A 5,840-nucleotide genomic window follows, 5' to 3' on the forward strand; every position below is an offset into this window, starting at 1 on the left:
TCCCCCTTAATATTTTCTTTTCAAGATGTCTAATAGCGTTTCTCTGTTGCATATCTTAATATGCAGATGATGTAATTAGGGGTGCCCATTCCCCCCGACTGCGATGGCACCCCACAGTTTTACCAAGCCCCCTTTTTCCTCAAAAATTGCCACCCACTAATAAAAAGACTTAAATTCTTCTAAATTCATTTCTCCAAAAGTTTCCGTGGTATAATATGCCTCATGATCCCCCCCCCCCTCCGACACACACACGAAAATCCTTGCTGTAGCTATGTTATTAGAATAAATTGCTAAAATATTTATTCACCAAGATGACCTATGGCTTTTCTCTGTTGCAGATGCTTATGTAATAGGTTTTGCAACCCCCCCCCCCATTAAATGAATTTAACGACCTATATATATCGAAAATATCGATATTTGGAGAGCGATATACCGTGGTATTAAAATTCGGATATCGCCCAGCCCTATTGCACAGGGATCATAATACATGCTGCCCCTTTTGCCCCAAACTTATTTAATTCTGAAATCTTTATGCACTTTTAGTAAATGAATGTAATTAATTTTTAAGAATTCAGATACAGTGGAGGAAAATTAAACATTCTTTGAAAAATTTTAAGAAATGAGAAAAAGTAAAAGAATTTAATTCCCTCCATGCACATGGACGTATTAAGTCCAATTAAAACTTCGAGTTTCAGCCCCAGCAAATAATAATGTATATAAATAATATGTACATACACGTAATATATATATATATATATATATATATATATATATATATATATATACCCATCAAAACACTTTTTCTTCTTGGGGAAAAAAAGTTCAGGTATTTTTTCATGGAATCACAATCACCCCTGGTTTTACCTTTCAGGGGAGGATTCTCGAACTATTCCTTTCCAAAGATTGCCTAATGTTGGGGGAAAATCTGAATTACTTTTGAAAAGAACCTTAAAATAAAATTTTCAAAAGTTACTGACTATTGATTGGGTAATTGCGTCCAACACCTCCTATTTCTTTGCCCCTTCCGCCCCATTTTTTTTTTTTTTTTCTTTTTCTTAAGTCTTTAAAGTGCTACACTTCGTAAGCCCTCTCCACCCACTAAAACCACTAAAGAGCTTCTCAAACCTCGTTTTCAGGGCTTCAATGTCGAAAATTTTTCAAGGGACAACTACTAAACGCCCTAGCCTGCTAAAAGCATCGAAAATCGTTTAAGATTACTTTTATGGAGCTTCAATTTTGAAAAATGGCCGAACCCCAAACATTACCAAATCTGGTCCACAATCGCGCTTTTAAGACTTCAATTACGAAAAAATTTCGGACGAGGGTTCCACTGCTCCCGTATGAAATCTGAAAATAAAAAATTTACAATTTCGAAAAATTTAAGGTTGAGAGCGTTTAAAATCCCTCCACCTAGTATAATTGAATATCTCTTCGTTTTTCAGGACATTAATTTCAAAATAGTTTTTTGAGGAGAGCTGCAGAACTGCCCTGCCCGTAAAATTATCGAAGTCAGTCTGAAAACTGCGTTTTTTCGAACTTCAATTTGGAAAAATGGGCTGAGGGGTGATGGGTTTCGCTCTATTTTTTAAAAAAATCCATCCGGGGCAACTTCACAAAGTCTCATTCCTCTCATTACACTAACTGTAACAAATATAGCCTATAATGGCGTTTTTAAGATTTCAATTTCTAAAAATTTCCGCAGAAGGGCCCCCGAATTCTTCCTCCCCGTAGCATCACCAGAGACCGTCTAAAACTGCATCCTTAGGACTGCAATTCCAAAAAAATTCTGGGGGATGACCACCGATCTATTTTCCCACCAGAAGCGAGAATGTTTTAAGAATGCCCCCAAAAAACTATTTTTTTGGTTGCGCCACTGTATGACAGTATAAAGAGGACTGACAGTATGAAGTCCTTTCACCGCATCGAAAAAATGAGAAGATCAGGGCACTGTTACTCTCCCCCCTCAAAAAATGAAATTACGAAAAAAAATATGGGGGGGAGAGCTAATCTTGGTTGTTTGGGCCCCCACCAAAATAAAAACATATATACGCCACTGTTCCTGAGAGCGTTCCTTATAGCACGCCCTTTCTCCAACATCATTAAAATCTTCCAAAATTTTGTTTTTACGACTTCAATTTCAAAACAACTACGGAAGAGAATTACCCGAACCCTATTCTTTCTCGTAATGTCATCAGAAATGATTTCCAATTGCATATTTTAGTTTTCAATTCAGAAACCTTTCTGGGGAAGAACGGTTAAATCTATGTCCGGACGTCATAAAAGATGTCCTACAATTTTTTTATTTTCAGTTTCGAAAAGTTTCCTCACTAGAGTCACCACTCGCCCTGATTCAAAAAAAAAAAAAGAGATCGTTAAAAGTTGCCCTGTAGGACCTCAATTTCAAAAAAATTTCAGGAGGGCTCTCCAGTAAAAGATCGTCAAAAATTTTGTTTTAAAAACTAATTCCTACGGGTAGGGCAGGGGCGGATCCAGACAGAATTCTCGGGGGGGGGGGGGGGGGCATTTGGAAAAAAATATGATGCTTTGGAAATTTTTGAATTTTGCAAGTATCAATACCGCCCACCTTTTAACTAGAGCATATTTTAAGGAATTTTCACAAGGCGACGCAAGTTTAAACAGGGTTTCTCCCCCGAAAAATTTCGGAATTTGTAGTCTTAGAAACACATTTTAGGACGATTTTTGGTAATGTTAGGGGAGAAGAGATTTGGTAGCGCTCCCCTGTCTATTTTTCAAAATTTTAACTCTATTAATGCAGTTTTAGATGATCTTTGGTGATGTTAGAGGGAAGAGAGATTTGAGGGCCCACCTAAGGAAATTTTTCTGATTTGTAATCTTAGAAATTCATTTTTAACTGTCTTTCGTAATATATAGGACTCGAGTGTGACTCCATCCCCCCACCCAATTTTCGAAATTGAAACTTTAAAAACGCAAACATTACCTCTAATAATATTAAAAAGAGGGAGGTTCGGAGGTTATCCGGCAGATTTTTTTTTTTGCAATTGTAGAGTTAAAAACGCAGTTTAGTACGATATTTTCGTGATGATACTTGGAGGAGAGATTCGAGGGCTCACACCAAGAAATTTTTTTAAATGTGTGTAATGGCTTGTGTATGGGAGTGTGTGAGCGTGTAGTGTGTAGGACATGGACGCCACCGACCAAGAGAAGCTGCTACAGTGGCGCCGACTCCATGGGGCCTGAGGGGGCCCGAGCCCCCTCAAAAATATTTTTGAGGGGGCAGAGCGCCCCCAATAAATCAAGAAAAGTATATTAGTTATATTATGCTTTCTAAACTCATAAATTTGTCTTTTATTTTCCTTGTTTGACGATAGTTTACCTTGTAAAATACATTCAGTAATGAGTTAAAACATAATTATTACGGTAGTAAGCAGGTTAACTGAAAACGAGTAGTGTGAATAATGATGGTGTTATAGCGCTGCAAGCACACTTAGAATTTGTCCCAAGTGCGCGAACTTACGGGTCAAAATCTGTTGCCGGTGGGCAGCGCTGTGGCGAGCTCATCTAAGTGTTGCTATATATTAAATGAGAGGCGTGATAGTTTTGAATGCTTTGGAAATTGTGTTTAAAAGAAAAATCTTCACAAAATGATGATCCTTCGCTTCCTCGGAATCGACGTATACCAAAGTATGAAAACAACGAAGCCAGCTCACCGCATGCTTTAAAAATCAAAAAGACACTTTACATTGAGGTTTGTGAAATAGTGCAATCCAGCATTATTGGGCAGTTTACATCAACTGGACAACACGGATCACTGCAGTTGAACAAGAGTGCTTGCTTTTATTAAACAGAGGTGAAACAAATTTTGAAAAATTAATTGAGTTTTCAAAAATAACCTAGACATTGAGAGTCTGCGTTTACACTTGAATATGTTAGCCGGTATAACTAATGAAAAAACAACTGGTCTTTAAAAAAAAACATGCGTAAATTAAATTACCTTTTTTACGAAAATATTGTGCGTGTTTATATTTATTTTTTCCTTTTTTCAAAAGTCAAAAAAATTTGTGTCAGGCTTGTCGAGTTTTTGGGGCTCTAATGTTGATTATATGACTTTAAAATGCTTAAAAAAAACTTTAAAACTCACTATTTTTCATCTCAAATTTAGAAAATTTCCCATGGTTCCCCCCCCCCCCCCCATTTTTTAAAAAATCGGCGTCTCTGGGAGTGCCTTTCCATTCAAGTCAAGTGTCCTTCCTACCTTATAATATCAATGCTTGGCTACGGCACTGTGCGGCTCCCCATCAAACAGAACAAAAAAAAATCGCTTATTAAGACAAGTGATATATAATTTAAAAGTTGAACCAGAAAATTTGTAAACCAATTTTTAGATTCTTTTACTTCGAAAACGCCGTGTCACATACTGTTTATTTGTTAAAATTATACACACCAGAAAATATGGCATTTTCAAGGTACAAAAAATCTGACCTTTATTTGGGGTGGGAGACCTCAGAGGGATTACATAACACCCTAAACCCCCGGTGATGTCGGGATCCCCCAATAATTTTTGCAAGTCGGCGCCCCAGAGCTGCTACCAGGGGACGGTGCTCAGGACCGGAGGCCGGTGGTGCTGCAGAGGCCCCCTGGTCCCAAGCTGAAAAAGGAACCACAACGCCAAGGACCGTCAAATAAGAACAATAAGCAATCGTGATTGCTCAAAAAAAAAAAAAAAACCTCTTCGATAATTTGATCTTTAAGTAACTGACAAGGTGTTGTGTGCTAAAACCATTTTCCTATGATAAAACACGCTATCATCTTTTACTATTAAAGAAGCAAGCAAGATTTTTTAAATTACAAGACAAATTTGAATTGACGAGGGGACATGATTCAGTTGTTTAAATTTATTAAAATGAAAGATGTTACGGGGCTGAAGTTTAGCTCTGAAAACAGGACAGTGGTAAATCTCAGGCTAACATGGATATTAGGAAAAAATTATTATTTTAGCAGGGTAGTGGAACCTTGGAACAGCTTACCGGAAGAGGTGGTAATGAACAAGGGAGTAGACAGTTTTAAGAGGACCATTGATCTCTGTAAAATAACGTTTTAATTAACGTTTCAACACTTCCTTTAAATTTAGATGATTAATAACGCACTCTTGAATTTATTTTATAACAGGTTTCTTTCTCTTTTTTCTGCCTTCATTTCTCAATTCTATATTCTGCGCATTCTGCAAATTTTCTAGTTTACAGAATAAGTTGATTTCCTGAAACCATGGTCTTTCTTCTGTCACCCTTTGGTGGGAGAACTTGAGTGGACAACTCAGACCCTTGATTCCCTACTACTCCTTTCGCTGAATACCGATTTCTCGGAAATAGTAAGCAGTCAGCTGAGTCAGCTCGTGAAGGAGAAACACTTTGAAACGAAAACACGTGTTTACTAACTTACGGGGGGGGGGAGATGTTTTAGAACAGGATCCTTCGAATCCTTCTCAGCTCTCTGCCCCCTTACCTGCCTCTGTCAGCGGTGGCAAGTTTGCGACTTTCGGCGTCTCCCCTTTCTTCTATCCTCCTTGACTTCATCTACTGCCTAACCACGGATTGCATGGAAAGACAAACATCCGGTTTACACGCGGAAATGGAAGCATCTATTAGTTTTCAGGGATGTCAGATTTTGCAGATGTATGTTTTAGTATGTACAGTTGTCAAGTGATCAATTGACCGGTTGCTACCGGTTGAGCTCGTCGAACGCTAGCGGTTAGTTAGGCATAAGCATTTAGTCACCGGTAGACCCAGTTGAGGTCAGCGAACGACGAAGAACTATCAAAAATATCTTGAGCTAGGACCGTAACTGTTACAATATGTAAACAA

This window comes from Uloborus diversus, chromosome 4 (assembly GCF_026930045.1).
Source record: "Uloborus diversus isolate 005 chromosome 4, Udiv.v.3.1, whole genome shotgun sequence".
Lineage (NCBI taxonomy): Eukaryota > Metazoa > Arthropoda > Arachnida > Araneae > Uloboridae > Uloborus > Uloborus diversus.